General features: G+C 38.8%; 1 protein-coding gene and 1 pseudogene across 1 annotated transcript in view; one reads left to right on the forward strand and one right to left on the reverse strand.

Annotated features, from left to right (window-relative positions):
* The window catches only part of KCNAB1 (potassium voltage-gated channel subfamily A regulatory beta subunit 1), a 469,491-nt gene that overhangs the window by 392,658 nt on the left and 56,840 nt on the right, over positions 1-19,993 (reverse strand). The window lies entirely within an intron of this gene.
* On the forward strand, positions 15,207-15,333 carry LOC128058369 (uncharacterized; annotated as a pseudogene).

The raw sequence follows: 19,993 nt of genomic DNA on the forward strand, positions 1-19,993 counted from the left end.
TGGACACTTCATTACACTCCAGAGAGAAGAAATCCAGCTCCACCCACCAGAACTCCAACACAAGCTTCCCTAACCAAGAAACCTTGACAAGCCACTGATACAACCCCATCCACAGCGAGGAAACTCCATAATAAAGAGAACTCCACAAATTGCCAGAATACAGAAAGGCCACCCCAAACGCAGTAATATAACCAAGATGAAGAGACAGAGGAATACCCAGCAGGTAAAGGAACAGGATAAATGCCCACCAAACCAAACGAAAGAGGAAGAGATAGGGAATCTACCTGATAAAGAATTCTGAATAATGATAGTGAAAATGATCCAAAATCTTGAAATCAAAATGGAATCACAGATAAATAGCCTGGAGACAAAGATTGAAAAGATGCAAGAAAGGTTTAACAAGGACCTAGAAGAAATAAAGAAGACTCAGTATATAATGAATAATGCAATAAGTGAGATTAGAAACACTCTGGAGGTAACAAATAGTAGAATAACGAAGGCAGAAGATAGGATTAGTGAAATAGAAGATACAATGGTAGAAATAAATGAATCAGAGAGGAAACAAGAAAAACAAATTAAAAGAAATGAGGACAATCTCAGAGACCTCCAGGACAATATGAAACGCTCCAACATTCGAATTATAGGAGTCCCAGAAGAAGAAGACAAAAAGAAAGACCATAAGAAAATCCTTGAGGAGATAATAGTTGAAAACTTCCCTAAAAAGGGGAAGGAAATAATCACCCAAGTCCAGGAAACCCAGAGAGTCCCAAACAGGATAAACCCAAGGCGAAACACCCCAAGACACATATTAATCAAATTAACAAAGATCAAACATAAAGAACAAATATTAAAGGCAGCAAGGGAAAAACAACAAATAACACACAAGGGGATACCCATAAGGATAACAGCTGATCTTTCAATAGAAACTCTTCAGGCCAGGAGGGAATGGCAAGACATACTTAAAGTGATGAAAGACAATAACCTACAGCCCAGATTACTGTACCCAGCAAGGATCTCATTCAAATATGAAGGAGAAATCAAAAGCTTTACAGACAAGCAAAAGCTGAGAGAATTCAGCACCACCAAACCAGCTCTCCAACAATTGCTAAAGGATATTCTCCAGACGGGAAACACAAAAAGGGTGTATAAACCAGAACCCAAAATAACAAAGTAAATGGCAATGGGATCATACTTATCAATAATTACCTTAAACATAAATGTGTTGAATGCCCCAACCGAAAGACAAAGCCTGGCTGAATGGATACAAAAACAAGAGCCCTATATGTGTTGTCTACAAGAGACCCACCTCAAAACAAGGGACACGTACAGACTGAAAGTAAAGGGCTGGGAAAAGATATTCCATGCAAATAGAGACCAAAAGAAAGCAGGAGTAGCTATACTCATATCAGATAAAATAGACTTTAAAACAAAGGCTGTGAAAAGAGACAAAGAAGGACACTACATAATGATCAAAGGATCAATCCAAGAAGAAGATATAACAGTTATAAATATATATACACCCAACACAGGAGCCTCGCAATATGTAAGACAAATGCTAACAAGTATGAAAGGGGAAATTAACAATAACACAATAATAGTGGGAGACTTTAATACCCTACTCACACCTATGGACAGATCAACTAAACAGAAAATTAACAAAGAAACACAAACTTTAAATGATACAATAGACCAGTTAGACCTAATTGATATCTATAGGACATTTCACCCTAAAACAATAAATTTCACCTTTTTCTCAAGTGCTCATGGGAAACTTCTCCAGGATAGATCACATCCTGGGCCATAAATCTAGCCTTGATAAATTTTAAAAAAATTGAAATCATTCTAAGCATCTTTTCTGACCATAATGCATTAAGATTAGATCTCAATTACAGGAGAAAAACTATTAAAACGTCCAACATATGGAGGCTGAACAACACGCTTCTGAATAACCAACAAATCACAGAAGAAATCAAAAAAGAAATCAAAATATGTATAGAAATGAATGAAAATGAAAACACAACAACCCAAAAACTGTGGGACACTATAAAAGCAATGTTAAGGGGAAAGTTCATAGCAATACATGCATACCTCAAGAAACAAGAAAAAAGTCAAATAAATAACCTAACTCTACACCTAAAGCAACTAGAAAAGGAAGAATTGGAGAACCCCAGGGTTAGTAGAAGGAAAGAAATCTTAAAAATTAGGGCAGAAATAAATGCAAAAGAAACAAAAGAGACCATAGCAAAAATCAACAAAGCCAAAAGCTGGTTCTTTGAAAGGATAAATAAAATTGACAAACCATTAGCCAGACTCATCAAGAAATAAAGAGAGAAAAATCAAATCAATAAAATTAGAAATGAAAATGGAGAGGTCACAACAGACAACACAGAAATACAAAGGATCATAAGAGACTACTATCAGCAACTATATGCCAATAAAATGAACAACGTGGAAGAAATGGACAAATTCTTAGAAAAGCACAACTTTCCAAAACTGAACCAGGAAGAAATAGAAAATCTTAACAGACCCATCACAAGCACAGAAATTGAAACTGTAATCAGAAATCTTCCAGCAAACAAAAGTCCAGGTAGAGACGGCTTCACAGCTGAATTCTACAAAAAATTTCGAGAAGAGCTAACACCTATCCTACTCAAACTCTTCCAGAAAATTGCAGAGGAAGGTAAACTTCCAAACTCATTCTATGAGGCCACCATCACCCTAATACCAAAACCTGACAAAGATGCCACAAAAAAAGAAAACTACAGGCTGATATCACTGATGAACATAGATGCAAAAATCCTCAACAAAATTCTAGCAATCAGAATCCAGCAACATATTAAAAAGATCATACACCATGACCAAGTGGGCTTTATCCCAGGGATGCAAGGATGCTTCAATATCCGCAAATTGATCAATGTAATTCACCACATTAACAAATTGAAAAATAAAAGCCATATGATTATCTCAATAGATGCAGAGAAAGCCTTTGACAAAATTCAACATCCATTTATGATAAAAACTCTCCAGAAAGCAGGAATAGAAGGAACATACCTCAACATAATAAAAGTTATATATGACAAACCCACAGCAAACATTATCCTCAATGGTGAAAAATTCAAAGCATTTCCCCTAAAGGCAGGAACAAGACAAGGGTGCCCACTTTCCCCACTACTGTTCAACATAGTTCTGGAAGTTTTGGCCACAGCAATCAGAGCAGAAAAAGAAATAAAAGGAATTCAAATTGGAAAAGAAGTAAAACTCTCACTGTTTGCAGATGACATGATCCTCTACACAGAAAACCCTAAAGACTCCACCAGAAAATTACTAGAACTAATCAATGAATATAGTAAAGTTGCAGGATATAAAATCAACACACAGAAATCCCTTGCATTCCTATACACTAATAATGAGAAAGCAGAAAAAGAAATTAAGGAAACAATTGCATTCACCATTGCAACAAAAAGAATAAAATACTTGGGAATCTATCTACTTAAAGAAACTAAAGACCTATATATAGAAAACTATGAAACACTGATGAAAGAAATCAAAGAGGACACTAATAGAAGGAGAAATATACCATGTTCATGGATTGGAAGAATCAATATAGTGAAAATGAGTATACTACCCAAAGCAATCTACAGATTCAATGCAATCCCTATCAAGCTGCTGCTGCTAAGTCACTTCAGTCGTGTCTGACTCTGTGCAACCCCATAGATGGCAGCCCGCCAGGCTCCCCCATCCCTGGGATTCTCAAGGCAAGAATACTGGAGTGGGTTGCCATTTCCTTCTCCAATGCATGAAAGTGAAAAGTAAAAGTGAAGTCGCTCAGTCGTGTCCGACCCTTAGCGACCCCAAAGACTGCAGCTCACCAGGCTCCCCATCCATGGGACTTTCCAGGCAAGAGCACTGGAGTGGGATGCCATTGCTACCAGCGGTATTTTTCACAGAGCTAGAACAAATAATTTCACAATTTGTATGCAAATACAAAAATCCTCAAATAGCCAAAGCAATCTTGAGAAAGAAGAATGGAACTGGAGGAATCAACCTGTCTGACTTCAGGCTCTACTACAAAGCCACAGTCATCAAGACAGTATGGTACTGGCGCAAAGACAGAAACATAGATCAATGGAACAAAATAGAAAGCCCAGAGATAAATCCACGCACCTATGGACACCATATCTTTGACAAAGGAGGCAAGAATATACAATGGAGAAAAGAAAATCTCTTTAACAAGTGGTGCTGGGAAAACTGGTTAACCACTTGTAAAAGAATGAAACTAGAACACTTTCTAACACCATACACAAAAATAAACTCAAAATGGATTAAAGATCTAAATGTAAGACCAGAAACTATAAAACTCCTAGAAGAGAACATAGGCAAAACACTCTCCGACATAAATCACAGCGGGATCCTCTATGATCCACCTCCCAGAATACTGGAAATAAAGGCAAAAATAAACAAATGGGATCTAATTAAAATTAAAAGCTTCTGCACAACAAAGGAAACTATAAGCAAGGTGAAAAGACAGCCTTCAGAATGGGAGAAAATAATAGCAAATAAGCCACTGACAAACAACTAATCTCAAAAATATACAAGCATCTCCTACAGCTCAATTCCAGAAAAATAAACAACCCTATCAAAAAATGGGCCAAAAAACTAAATAGACATTTCTCCAAAGAAGACATACGGATGGCTAACAAACACATGAAAAGATGCTCAACATCACTCATTATCAGAGAAATGCAAATCAAGACCACAATGAGGTACCATTTCACGCCAGTCAGAATGGCTGCGATCCAAAAGTCCACAAGCAATAAATGCTGGAGAGGGTGTGGAGAAAAAGGAACCCACGTACACTGTTGGTGGGAATGCAAACTAGTACAACCGCTATGGAGAACAGTGTGGAGATTCCTTAAAAAACTGGAAATAGAACTGCCTTATGACCCAGCAATCCCACTGCTGGGCATACACACCAAGGAAACCAGAATTGAAAGAGACACGTGTACCCCAATGTTCATTGCAGCACTGTTTATAATAGCCAGGACATGGAAGCAACCTAGATGTCCATCAGCAGATGAATGGATAAGAAAGCCGTGGTACATATACACAATGGAGTATTACTCAGGCATTAAAAAGAATACATTTGAATCAGTTCTAATGAGGTGGATGAAACTGGAGCCTATTGTACAGAGTGAAGTAAGCCAGAAAGAAAAACACCAATACAGTATATTGACACATATATATGAAATTTAGAAAGATGGTAATGATAACCCTATATGCGAGACAGCAAAAGAGACACAGATGTAAAGAACAGACTTTTGGACTCTGTGGTAGAGGGAGAGGGTGGGATGATTCGGGAGAATGACATTGAAACATGTATACTGTCATGTAAGAAACGAATAGCTAGTCTAGGTTCGATACAGGATACAGGATGCTTGGGGCTGGTGCACTGGGATGACCCAGAGAGATGATATGGAGAGGGTGGTGGGAGGGCAGTTCAGGGTTGGGAACTCATGTACACCTGTGGTGGATTCATGTCAATGTATGGCAAAACCAATACAGTATTGTAAAGTAAAAAAAAAAAACAAAATTTAAATTAAAAAAATTAAAAAAAGAAATCTGTATGCAGGTCAAGAAGCAACAGTTAGAACTGGACATGGAACAACACACTGGTTCCAAATTGGGAAAGGAGTACATCAAGGATGTATATTGTCACCCTGCTTATTGAACTTATATGCAGAGTACATCATGTGAAATGCTAAGCTTGATGAAGCACAAGCTGGAATCAAGACTGCTGGGAGAAATATCAATAACCTCAGATATTTAGATGATACCACCCTTATGGCAGAAAGTGAAGAGGAACTAAAGAGCCTCTTGATGAAAGTGAAAGAGGAGAGTGAAAAAGCTGGCTTAAAACTCAGCATTCAAAACACAAAGACCATGGCATTTGGTCCCATCACTTAATGACAAATAGATGGGGAAACAATGGAAACAGTGAGAGACTTTATTTTGGGGGGCTCCAAAATCACTGCATATATGAAATTAAAAGACGATTGCTCCTTGGAAGAAAAGCTATGACCAACCTAGACAGCATGAACTACTTTGCCGACAACAGTCCACTTTTCAAAGCTATTATTTTTCCAGTAGTCATGTATGACTACTGAGAGTTGGATCATAAAGAAAGTTGAGCGCCAAAGAATTGATCCTTTTTTTTTAAAATTGATTATTTTGAACTGCAGTGTTGGAGAAGACTCTTGAGAGTCCCTTGGATGGCAAGGAGATCAAACCAGTCAATCCTAAAGGAAATCAGTCTTGAATATTCATTGGAAGGACTGATGCTGAAGCTGAAGCTCCAAAATTTTGGCCACCTGATTCATTGGAAAAGACTGTGATGCTGGGGAAGATCGAAGGCAGGGGGAGAAGGGGATGACAGGATGAGACGGTTGGATGGCAACACTGAATCAATGGATATGAGTTTGAGCAAGCTGCAGGAGTTGGTGATGGACAGGGAAGCCTGGCATGCTGCAGTCCATGGGGTCACAAAGAGCCGGACACGACTGAGCAACTGAACCAAACTGGTGCACTTAAGATTCTGATTCTGAGAGTAAGCTCCCTAGGGAAGTAGCATTCCTTGCAAAGTGTTTCTTTAAGGATTTATTTATGTATTGGGCTAGTATTAAATACAAATGGATAGTATAAAGATTTAAGCATACAAAAATTAATTTAAAAATATAGCATGGTAGTAAGTCATGTAAAATTATTTTATATGATATAGTTTAAAAGTGTTTCATAGAACACTCATTCCTAGTGGGAAAGAAATGACAGTTGAAGGAGCACTTTCATTAATCATGAAATTAAGTTCTTCTTTCAACAAGATTTTCATAGAAATGTGAAGAAAGTAAACAAGGCACCTTGATTACTAAAACTGATATGGGAATTCTTATTTACCTGCCTTCCATTTATCAATATAAATGTCTGTGAAGCAAATAGAGATTAAGGTTCTGGTGATTCTGCTGTTCTCCAAAGAGGACAATTTTGCTATTGTCTTCAAGCTGATTTCTTGCCAGTATCTCCAGCATCATGTTCATGCTGATGTTATGAAAGGCAAGTATGTATACTTATAAAATTCCATTATTCAATACATGTTGATATATGCACACTCTATTGCCAGAAATACAGCAGACACTAAATTTGTATTTACCTATTGAATGAATAAATGAATGACTAGATGTGATAGGTACTCTGCAGGACTCTATGCAGAATGCTTAGATAAATATGATTTACTGTATATTAGATATTTAAGATATGCTTTTTAATATCTTTACATCTCTAAACTAGAATGCTTCTTATAGTCAATAGTCTTAAAATTATAATAGGCAATGTGTCTCTTTCTTTTTTATATATACTTTTAGGATTTTATTTTTATTTATTTTAATTAGAGGCTAATTACTTTACAATATTGTGGTGGTTTTTGCCATATATTCATATGAATCAGCCATGGGTGTACATGAGTTCCCCACCCTGACTCTCTCCCACCCCCCTCCCCCTCCCATCCCTCAGGGTCATCCCAGTGCACCAGCCCTGAGCACCCTGTCTCATGCATTGAACCTGAACTGGCAATCTATTTCACTTATGATAATATACATGTTTCAATGCTATTCTCTCAAATCATCCCACCCTCGCCTTCTCCCACAGAGTCCAAAAGTCTGTTCTTTACATCTGTGTCTCTTTTGCTGTCTCGCATATAGGGTCATCGCTGCCATCTTTCTAAATTCCATATATATACGTTATTATACCGTATTCGTGTTTTTCTTTCTGACTTACTTCACTCTGTATAATAGGCTCCAGTTTCATCCACCTCATTAAAACTGATTCAATGTATTCTTTATAATAGCTGGGTAAAATTCCATTGTGTATATGTACCACAGCTTTCTTATCCATTTGTCTGCCTTTGGACATCTAGGTTGCTTCTGCGTCCTGGCTATTGTAAACAGTGCTACAATGAATATTGGGGTACACGTGTCTCTTTCAATTCTAGTTTCCTCAGTGTATATTCCCAGCAGTGGGATTGCTGGGTCGTATGGCAGTTCTATTTCCAGTTTTTTTTTAAGGAATCTCCACACTGTTCTCCACAGTGGCTGTACTAGTTTGCATTCCCACAAACATTGTAAGAGAGTTTCTTTTTCTCTGCATTCTCTCCAGCATTTATTGTTTGTAGACTTTTTGATAGCAGACATTCTGACCAGCATGAGATGGTACCTCATTGTGGTTTTGATTTACATTTCTCTGATAATGAGCGATGTTGAGCATGTTTTCATGTGTTTTTTAGCCATCTGTATGTCTTCTTTGGAGAAATGTCTGTTTAGTTCTTTGGCCCATTTTTTGATTGGGTCATTTATTTTTCTGGAATTGAGCTGCATGAGCTGCTTGTATATTTTTGAGGTTAATTCTTTGTCAGTTGCTTCATTTGCTATTATTTTCTCCCATTCTGAAGGCTGTCTTTTTTCACCTTGCTTATAGGTTCCTTCATTGTGCAAAAGCTTTTGCTTTTAATTAGGTCCCATCTGTTTGTTTTTGCTTTTATTTCCAGTGTTCTGGGAGGTGGGTCATAGAGGATCCTGCTGTGGTTTACGTCAGAGAGTGTTTTGCCTATGTTCTCTTCTAGGAGTTTTATAGTTTCTGGTCTTACATTTAGATCTTTAATCCATTTTGAGTTTATTTTTGTGTATGGTGTTAGAAAGTGTTCTAGTTTCATTCTTTTACAAGTGGTTAACCAGTTTTCCCAGCACCACTTGTTAAAGAGATTTTCTTTTCTCCATTGTATATTCTTGCCTCCTTTGTCAAAGATATGGTGTCCATAGGTGCGTGGATTTATCTCTGGGCTTTCTATTTTGTTCCATTGATCTACGTTTCTGTCTTTGTGCCAGTACCATACTGTCTTGATGACTGTGGCTTTGTAGTAGAGCCTGAAGTCAGACAGGTTGATTCCTCCAGTTCCATTCTTCTTTCTCAAGATTGCTTTGGCTATTTGAGGATTTTTGTATTTGCATACAAATTGTGAAATTATTTGTTCTAGTTCTGTGAAAAATACCATTGGTAGCTTGATAGAGAGTGCATTGAATCTATAGATTGCTTTGGGTAGTATATTCATTTTCACTATATTGATTCTTCTAATCCACGAACATGGTATATTTCTCCATCTATTTGGGTCATCTTTGATTTCTTTCATCAGTATTTTATAGTTTTCTATATATAGGTCTTTTGTTTATTTAGGTAGGTTTATTCCTATGTATTTTATTCTTTTCATTGCAATGGTGAATGGAATTGTTTCCTTAATTTCTCATTCTGTTTTCTCATTGTTAGTGTATAGGAGTGCAAGGGATTTCTGTGTGTTAATTTTATATCCTGCAACTTTACTATATTCATTGATTAGCTCTAGTAATTTGCTGGTGAAGTCTTTAGGGTTTTCTATGTAGAGGATCATGTCATCTGCACACAGTGGGAGTTTTACTTCTTCTTTTCCAATCTGGATTCCTTTTATTTCTTTTTCTTCTCTAATTGCTGTGGCTAAAACTTCCAAAACTATGTTGAATAGTAGTGGTGAGAGTGGGCATCCTTGTCTTATTCCTGCCTTTAGGGGAAATGCTTTGAATTTTTCACCATTGAGGATAATGTTTGCTGTGGGTTTATTATATATAGCTTTTATTATGTTGAGATATGTTCCTTCTATGCCTGCTTTCTGGAGGGTTTTTATCATAAATTATGTTGAATTTTGTCAAAGGCTTTCTCTGCATCTATTGAGATAATCATATGGTTTTTATCTTTCAATTTGTTAATGTGGTGTATCACATTGATTGATTTGCAAATATTGAAGAATCCTTGCATCCCTGGGATAAAGCCCATTTGGTCATGATGTATGATCTTTTTAATATGTTGTTGGATTCTGTTTGCTAGAATTTTGTTAAGGATTTTTGCATCTATGCTCATCAGTGATATTGGCTTGTCATAATTTGTCTCTTTCTTAATGATACACAAATTAACAATACAACTTACAATTGACACTCTTTAATTTGATGATTTTTTGGTCACGTATCTGAGAGAACATGGCTTGTACAAAAATCTTGGACTTGTAAATATGGAAGAAAGCTTAGAGGGCATCTTGTTCAACCTCTCTTGTTTAATAGACATCAAAACTGAAAACCTAGGAGATCAAGGCCGAAATAATTCAGCTATTTTAATAGAAATGCTGAAACTAAAATACAGTTTTCTTGACTCTAGACTGAATACATCATACCACATTACTTGACATGATAAAACTTGCATAAATAATCCCAATCTGCACTGACATTTTTTTCTTTTGGTCAAAAAACTATTTGGTTTTTAAAAGCCTGTTGTTTTTTTTATCAAAGGTATCAGAACTTGCACATTTCAATGAGTTTTTCTTCAAAGTAAGCACCTTTGAAAATTAGACACTTTTATTCTATTGATATCATAGCACAAAACATCTCTGGGATTTGTTTGATGCCATCTTCAGAGAAAGTTTATCTATTAGAAAAGAAATCAGCCTTCTTGCTTAGAACAGTAGTATGGTTACTTCCTAGAGGGCATTTCAGAAATTTGCAGAAGATTGTAACAACAGTGATGTTGCCACTACCTTTTAGTGGATATAAGTCAGGGACAAGTTTGTGCCTAATTTTTATTGAAAGCTCCCTACTTTTCCATGCCCTACTCCTTTGGTCTCTGTAAAAAGCCTCATATGCCACCAGCTGCAGATATCCCAGCCCAGGCTGATTTCCCAGCTTGTACTTCCACACCCTACAGGGAATATATCCACAGAAGAATCTGTGCATGCCCTCCAGGCAGGGAATTCTAGAATCCTGGGTATGCAGGAAAGATGGTCCAGAAAAGGGGGGCAGCTGGATGGTTGTATCCCTTGGATTCCAAGGACTCTTTGCTCTCTTGGGGTCAGAGTAGGGTCCTGGGCTGCCTAAGGCAGTACTGGTCATGCTTCCCTGCAGGCACAGTCCAGCACAACCAAGCAGGGCCTGTGTCCAGACAACTCCCAAATGTTCTGCCAACTAAATCACTACAAATATAAACTGGTTCATAAAACTCCTAAAAAGTCTTTATAAGATGTTAGTCAAAAATCCCAATCTTGTAGAAGGACTTTATTTGGGAGAAAGAAGCTCATTTGGAATAAAGCTTTGTCATAAAACTTATTGACCAGTTTATTTGCTGTACACACTCTGTCTGCTAATTTCAACTATTCAGTTGTCTGTACAATAGTGCAGTTAGCAAGAAGCAAACAAACTATTTGCAAACAGCTAATAGATGAAGATTTGAAAGTCTTTTAACGGATTTAAAACTACATAAGTAGTACTGGGAGAAGGCAATGGTAACCCACTCCAGTACTCTTGCCTGGAAAATCCCATGGATGGAGGAGCCTGGTAGGCTGCAGTCCATGGTGTTGCTAGGAGTCGGACATGACTGAGCGACTTCACTTTCACTTTTCACTTTCACGCACTGGAGAAGGAAATGGCAACCCACTCCAGTGTTCTTGCCTGGAGAATCCCAGGGACGGGGGAGCCTGGTGGGCTGCCGTCTCTGGGGTCGCACAGAGTTGGACACAACTGAAGCGACTTACCAGCAGCAGCAGCAGCAGCAGCAGCAGCAGCAGCAGCAGCAGCAGCAGCAGCAAGTAGTACTGGGATCTCATTGAATTTCATTAATTAGGGTTGTTTTAAAATATCCCATGTTATTGCCTACTTATATACACAAACTTTAAATTTTTTCTAGTGCAATGATAAAAATAACACATCAACATTATTTATTTTGGGGTTACCTACTACTTTGCAAACTTTCTCTGTTACTGCCCCTCTAGTTCTACCACACGATTTCTTTTGAGGTCCTTATATCACATTCCTATTTGTTTTCAAATGTATCATCTGCTTCCCTTGCCTAAGGAAAGCTAAAACCTCCAGGGCCTTTGTCTGTACTGGAACCTGATGTGGCCTCCACAGACCACAGGACCACGTGGCAGGAACTATTGTGCCACCTCATTTCTATTTCTCCTACATCATAACACTGAGAATGATTTGTGTACTACATGAAAAGGTGTTAAGCCCAGCATGTTATTTGCCATATTACATGTTCTCATGACTCCTGTGATTTATCTTGGCACATTAGCTCTATTTCAAGTAAGACATTTCCCTTTCTCTTATACATGTATCACTGAACATCTGCAAATGGGAAGAAATGAAGGAGGTAGACTCCAGCCAGAAGCCAGGCCATCCCCACAATTCAGTTCCCAACATCCCAATACACTTTCTTTGCACATGAGCATGACCTAGAAATCCCTCACTGCCTTCTAGGAATCACTCTGTGATCTAGAGAGGAGGAAAGGCCTTGAGAGAATACAGTAAACAGTTTACCAATTTAACAAGATTTGAAATTTCAATTCAAAAGATTTGAGTTCAGTTCAGATCAGTTTAGTTGCTTGGTTGAGTCTGACTCTTTGTGACCCCATGAATCGCAGCACGCCAGGCCTCCCTGTCCATCACCAACTCCCAGAGTTTACTCAAACTCATGTCCATCAAGTCGGTGATGCCATCCAGCCATCTCATCCTCTGTCGTCCCCTTCTCTTCCTGCCCCCAATCCCTCCCAGCATCAGGGTCTTTTCCAATGAGTCAACTCTTCGCATCAGGTGGCCAAAGTATTGGAGTTTCAGCTTCAGCATCAGTCCTTCCAATGAACACCCAGGGCTGATCTCCTTTAGGATGGACTGGTTGGATCTCCTTGCAGTCCAAGGGACTCTCAAGAGTCTTCTGCAACACCACAGTTCAAAAGCATCAATTCTTCAGCACTTAGCTTTCTTCACAGTCCAACTCTCACATTCATACATGACCACTGGAAAAACCATAGCCTTGACTAGACAGACCTTTCTTGGCAAAGTAATATGTCTGCTTTTGAATATACTATCTACGTTGGTCCTAACGTTCCTTCCAAGGAGTAAGCATCTTCTAATTTCATGGCTGCAATCACCATCTGCAGTGATTTTGGAGCCCAAAAAAATAAACTCTAGCACTGTTTCCACTGTTTCCCATCTATTTTCCATGAAGTAATGGGACCAGATGCCGTGATCTTAGTTTCCTGAATGTTGAGCTTCAAGCCAAATTTTTCACTCTCCACTTTCACTTTCATCAAGAGACTTTTCAGTTCCTCTTCACTTTCTGCCATAAGGGTGGTGTCATCTCCATATCTGAGGTTATTGATATTTCTCTCGGCAATCTTGATTCCAGCTTGTGCTTCTTCCAGCCCAGCGTTTCTTATGATGTATTCTGCATATAAGTTAAATAAGCAGGGTGACAATATACAGCCTTGACGTACTCCTTTGTCTATTTGGAACCAGTCTGTTGTTCCATATCCAGTTCTAACTGTTGCTTCCTGACATGCATACAGGTTTCTCAAGAAGCAGGTCAGGTGGTCTGGTATTCACATTTCTTTCAGAATTTTCCACAGTTTATTGTGATCCATACAGTCAAAGGCTTTGGCATAGTCAATAAAGCAAAAATAGACGTTTTTCTGGAACTCTCTTGCTTTTTCCATGATCCAGCGGATGTTGGCAATTTGATCTCTGGTTCCTCTGCCTTCCTTAAAACCAGCTTGAACATCTGCTGGTTTATGGCTCATGTATTGCTGAAGCCTGGCTTGGAGAATTTTGAGCATTACTTTACTAGCATGTGAGATGAGTGTAATTGTGCAGTAGTTTGAGCATTCTTTGGCTTTGGCTTTCTTTGGGATTAGAATGAAAACTGACCTTTTCCAGTCCTGTGGCCACTGCTGAGTTTTCCAAATTTGCTGGCATATTGAGTGTAGCACTTTGACAGCATCATCTTTCAGGATTTGAAATAGCTCGACTGGAATTCTATCACCTCCACTAGCTTTGGTCATAGTGATGCTTTCCAAGGCCCACTTGACTTCACATTCCAAGATGTCTGGCTGTAGATGAGTGATCGCATCATCATGATTATCTGTGTCGTGAAGATCTTTTTTGTACAGTTCTTCTGTGTATTCTTGCCACCTCTTCTTAATATCTTCTGCTTCTGTTAGGTCTATACCATTTCTGTCCTTTATCGAGCCCATCTTTCCATGAATTGTTCTCTTGGTATCTCTAATTTTCTTGAAGAGATCACTAGTCTTTCCCATTCTATTGTTTTCCTTTATTTCTTTGCATTGATCTCTGAAAAAGGCTTTCTTATGTTTCCTTGCTATTCTTTGAAACTCTGCATTCAGATGCTTTCATCTTTCCTTTTCTCCTTTGCTTTTTGCTTCTCTTCTTTTCACAGCTATTTGTAAGGCCTCCCCAGACAGCCATTTTGCTTTTTTTGCATTTCTTTTCCATGGGGATGGTCTTGATCCCTGTCTCCTGTACAATGTCATGAACCTCAGTCCATAGTTCATCAGGCACTCTATCTACCAGATCTAGTCCCTTAAATCTATTTCTCACTTCCACTGTATAATCATAAAGGATTTGATTTAGGTCATACCTGAATGGTCTAGTGGTTTTCCCTACTTTCTTCAATTTAAGTCTGAATTTTGCAATAAGGAGTTCGTGATCTGAGCCATAGTCCGCTCCTGGTCTTGTTTTTGTTGACTGTATAGAGCTTCTCCATCTTTGGCTGCAAAGAATATAATCAATCTGATTTTGGTGTTGACCATCTGGTGATGTCCATGTGTAGAGTCTTCTCTTGTGTTGTTGGAAGAGGGTGTTTGCCATGACCAGTGCATTCTCTTGGCAAAACTCTATTAGCTTTTGTCCTGCTTCATTCCACATTCCAAGGCCAAATTTGCCTGTTACTCCAGGTGTTTCCTGACTTCCTCCTTTGCATTCCAGTCCCCTATAATGAAAAGGACATCGTTTTGGGGTGTTAGTTCTAAAAGGTCTTGTAGGTCTTCATAGAACCATTCAACTTCAGCTTCTTCAGCGTTACTGGTTGAGGGATAGGCTTGGATTACCATGATATTGAATGGTTTGACTTAGAAATGAAGAGAAATCATTTTGGTTTTTTTTGAGATTGCATCCAAATACTGCATTTTGGAAAGGGTATTCAAAAGTGGGAACTGATCATCTCTGTTTGAAAACTAAAACAAATATAGATCAGAAGTACAAAGGGAAGAAAACCATAAATACAAAAATAATGTTACTCTGTAGCCAACTAAGCCAACTCTGCTCTTTTCCCCATGGGAGCCCAGGGTGCAACGGCCTCAAGCAGCAGCCTCCTCAGTGGTGTATGTTGCCGGTATAGCTTCCCTGAGTGACCTGAGAGACAAGCTTCTCCAGTGAACGTGCATGTCTGATCTTGTGCTGTCCCAAATCTAGGCTTCAGACATGTATGTGGGATAACTTTGGAAAGCCCTAGGCACAGTGGCCAAGTTCTACTTTGGCCAAGTCATCATGTCCATCCTCACCAAGCTGAAGAACAAGGAGCATGTGATTGAGACCCTGCTCAAGAGCAAGTTAAAGTTTCCTGGCTGCCAGAGGATCCACATCTCCAACAAGTGAGGATTTACTAATTTTAATGCAAAAGAATTTGAGGACATGGTGGCAGAAAAAGGGCTCATCCCAGATCGCTGAGGAATCAAATACATTCCTAATAGTGGCTCCTGGACAAATGGTGGGCCTCACACTCATAAGAAACTTGGTGCTATTTCCTTCTTACTCACACCCAACATTAAGTCATACTTTCCTGTCCAAAAAACAAGTAATGATAAAGACAAACATTTGAGCATACTCCAGGAGATAGTGAAGGACAGGGAAGCCTGGCATACTGTAGTTCATGGGGTTGCAGAGAGTCAGACATGACTTAGTGACTGAAAACAACAAAGATAAATATAAGTGAAAACATGAAACATATTAAACATATTCCAAAACAGTTGCTCAGAAGAGGAAAGCTGGATGCAACATAGAAGATCTCTAGAGAAGTTCTCATGTTTTTAATAGAGTCAACTTCATGCTATATTTTGTTAGTTAGGAGCATGAACTCACGAGAAACACAAAGTCCTCCTGATTGTGGGGATTGCTCCCTCCTCAGTCCCCTCTATTCTGTTCACCTAAGCTCCAGCTTCCCTTTCTCTTGACTCTCCAAGCTGAGATCTTTGGTGCACTGACCACACACAGTATCACATGTGTGTGTCTACCAGTGACCAGCTAAATCATCAGTCTGTCTGTGATCACAGCCCAGCTTACAGTATAATACTGCAGTCACCTGTCTGCTCTCCTCAGGATCTCCTTTCACATCAAAAGGGTTTTAGACCACATAGGTCAGTTCAGTCGATCAGCCATGTCTGACTCTTTGTGACCCCATGGACTGCAGCACACCAGGCTTCCCTGTCTATCACCAACCCCAGAGCTTGCTCAAACTCATGTCCATCAAGTCAGTGTGTCATCCAAAAGTATAAACAGCAGCACAACTTTTCAATTCTTCCTACTTAAGCATTTGTAATCTATTTCTATTTCATATACAGGTATAATTCACTCTCCTTTTTATTGGACTAGCTACAGAAAGAAATGGAATTGTCTTAAAGAATCAGTGGCATAAAAAATAGGAAGTTTTAGTGGGAAAGGTCCTAGGAAAGGAGATCTGCGTCCTAGATCCAGCTTCCTTGCTAAATACCTACTATGTGACCCAGATCATGCTAAACAGCATCTTCCTGGACTTAGGTAGAGCAAACAACCTAAGCAACAAAACCCAGCAGTAATGTTTTTCTCCCTTAAAAACATTCTAACTCCTTTATAGATCTTTTGTGTTACATTCACCTTTCTTCTTCTGGGCAAATGAATAACTCACATACTAGGTTCATGCTAGATGCCAGGAAAGTAAGATGGTTATGAACATGGTCCCATCCTATATATACTTTCAAATTTAGTGAGAGAGGTGGCCATGTGTGCCAATAATTACACACAGAAGCAAGTGGAGAGGAATACAGGTGGAAAATGATCAATTCTTTTCAATAGAGTGGCCTCATTTGAGGCAGTGAAACCTTCCCTGCTCATGTACAGAATGATGTGAGGCTCAAATGGGACACTGTATGTGAATGAACTTTGAAAGTTGTAATACTCACTCTTCTTCTGAGGCACTCATCTTACGTTTCCTGTCTTTCTTATCTGGTCACGTCTAAACTGTAGTGTTGGCTAAACTGTCAACAGACAAAGGGGAGGTAGGGCAAGCTATATTTCATATTTCACTACTTTTCCAGATTAATTCATCATATTTAGGTAATAGATTCTGAAAAGCAATCCTCCCCGCAGCCAGTGGGTTAAGAATCAGTTCAATCTGAGAGCGATAAGATGCAAGATGTTGCTGGCTAGATGCTCAGCATTGACTTTTGTACATTAGTATGCATCAAGCAACCCCTCAGGGGGAAGACAGGGAAACAAGTGATGAATCACCTTGTAGATCATAAGGTTGTTGCACACTAAATGAATCTTTGTACTGTGGCATCTATGCAACGTTTGGCCTTGATTTATAATTCAGTACAAAGTTTGTCATTGCTGCAAAAGGGTAATGAAATAACAAGATAAAATTGAGTTAAAAGTGCTTTCTCATCTAAATGTCTACACCCAGCAAAAAGTTATGGCTGGATTTGAACTGACAAGAATAAAGAAAAAAATCATATTTCTCTTTCCCTAATTCTAGGGTTCAGCTGGTGCCAGATATCTGTTCACTGTGGTGATTTAATCACTAAGTTCAAATAATACTTCTCATTGGCTTGAAAAATAGCTGGACACAGGGAGTGGCATAAAGCAAAATGCTTTTGGTGAGGCGCATTCTGACATCTTCTCCATAACAGGGTTTTATTTTCAAATTACTGAGTCAACCTCAGTGCCATGTAGTTATTTGGTACTTAATGATCATTATTCTTATACTTTCACCACAAGGTTGACATCATGGCTAACCAGAGTCCCCATGACTTGGCTTGGCTCAAAATAGGGGGCTATATAAAAAAATTTTGATGACATAGTTCATTTGAAAATCTGAAAGAAATCCATAAAAGCAAACCTTAAGAAGTTTAAGTCTGAGAGTCTTGTCTTGAGTTGCTATTTTAATGCAGGGTTATTCCATTGTATGATGGAAATGTTCTGTATTTTCACTGTCCATCACAGTAGCCATTATCCTCATATGGGTATAAGCACTTAAATTTGGCTAATGCTACTTGAGGAACTGAATTTTAATTTAATGTTAAATTAACTATAACTGATACAGCCACTGCTAAGTTACTTCAGTCGTGTCCAACTCTGCAACCCCATGGACTGTAGACCACCAGGCTCCTCTGTCTATGGGATTCTCCAGGCAAGAATGCTGCACTGGATAGCCATTCCTTTCTTCTTGACCCAGGGATCAAACCTAGGTCTCCCACATTGCAGGCAGATTCTTTATCATCTGAGCCACAAGGGAAGCCACAGGTGACTGGTGGCTACCATGTTGGATAGCATGTGAATTCTGTTCTTAAACACTATTGAATAACCCACATTTAAACTCAAGTATTAAGAGCAGTCTTCTAAACTACCTAATTTTTCTGCAGTGAGTTACTAACTTCAGAGTGCCTAAGTTTTGTGAATCCCATAACTGACTTTGTAGAATGCTTTTCCTTATTTTTCTGATCTTATTTCTTAAAGCAGTGTCAATAGGGATTCTAGTTTCCTTTGATTTAAGTCTCAAGCAGCTAATCACATAAAAGAGATGAAGAGTTGTTTTACTCATTGGGAGCTAGCAGAGTAGGCATATTCCCTGGCTGTTTCAAGGTCAAGCCATGTGGTTTTTTTGTTTTTTTAACCAAAGGATGCCATGATGCTGCCTAGCAAACAGCTTCACGTTGAGTCACCAATCTGAATGATCTGAAGGAATTTCACAGATACCACATATCTACGAGGGATGTTAGCAGCCACCCTACCAAGTAAAAGACTCCGTGTCTTGATAACAGCTATGATTCTCTCCAATTTGACTCTGAATTGCTGCAGACTTAGCGGAACATTGGAGAAGGCAATGGCACCCCACTCCAGTACTCTTGCCTGGAAAATCCCATGGGTGGAGGATCCTGGTAGGCTGCAGTCCATGGGGTCGCTAAGAGTCGGACACGACAGAGCAACTTCACTTTCACTTTTCACTTTCATGCACTGGAGATGGAAATGGGAACCCTCTCCAGTGTTCTTGCCTGGAGAATCCCAGGGACAGGGGAGCCTGGTGGGCTTCCATCTCTTGCACAGAGTCAGACACAACTGAAACGACTTAGCAGTAGCAGCAGCAGCTGAACATACAATGAAATTAAGGCAACAGTCCTCACAAGATGGTCAGGAGAGAGATGACTGAAAGCAGCTGATGGGATGTTTTGAGACCTAGTTAGCCTTATTAGTGTCTAGCATAATAGTTTGCAGGTAGCAGGTCGTCAAAATTATTAACTGATTGTTTCATAATTGATAGACCTAAAATTGGAAGAAATGCCAGATGTACATATTACACAAAAATAAACAGATATAGCATTATTGCTACTATATGCTCTTTTTTGCTTTAAAGCATCCAGTATAAATATATCCTAAATACACAATCCTTTCAGTTCGGCTTCAAACAGTGTTTAAAAAATCATGTGATGGTTTCAAGTGATGAAAGCACTTCAGATGCGAGCTTTCCAAAGGCTTCTTTTATGTGCCCAATGATGAAAATTAGGTATCCCAAGCACACTGTTCTAATGTTTGTTCTAAGGTTAGTGAGTTCTTAGAATGCTTTCAAATCTAAATCAAAAATTCATGTGTCACTGTAAGTAAATTGTTAGTAGTGTCTTTATAATACAAGTAGTCAAAGCACAATGACTTTTATAAATAAAAGTCGACATACCTTGCCAATAATTCTTCACTCATTTTTATCTGGTCTCACATATATAGATATTACGTAGGTATTTAATTCAAAGATCGATCATTTTGTGAAAAGTGTGAAGCTA

Source organism: Budorcas taxicolor, chromosome 1 (genome assembly GCF_023091745.1).
Source record: "Budorcas taxicolor isolate Tak-1 chromosome 1, Takin1.1, whole genome shotgun sequence".
Lineage (NCBI taxonomy): Eukaryota > Metazoa > Chordata > Mammalia > Artiodactyla > Bovidae > Budorcas > Budorcas taxicolor.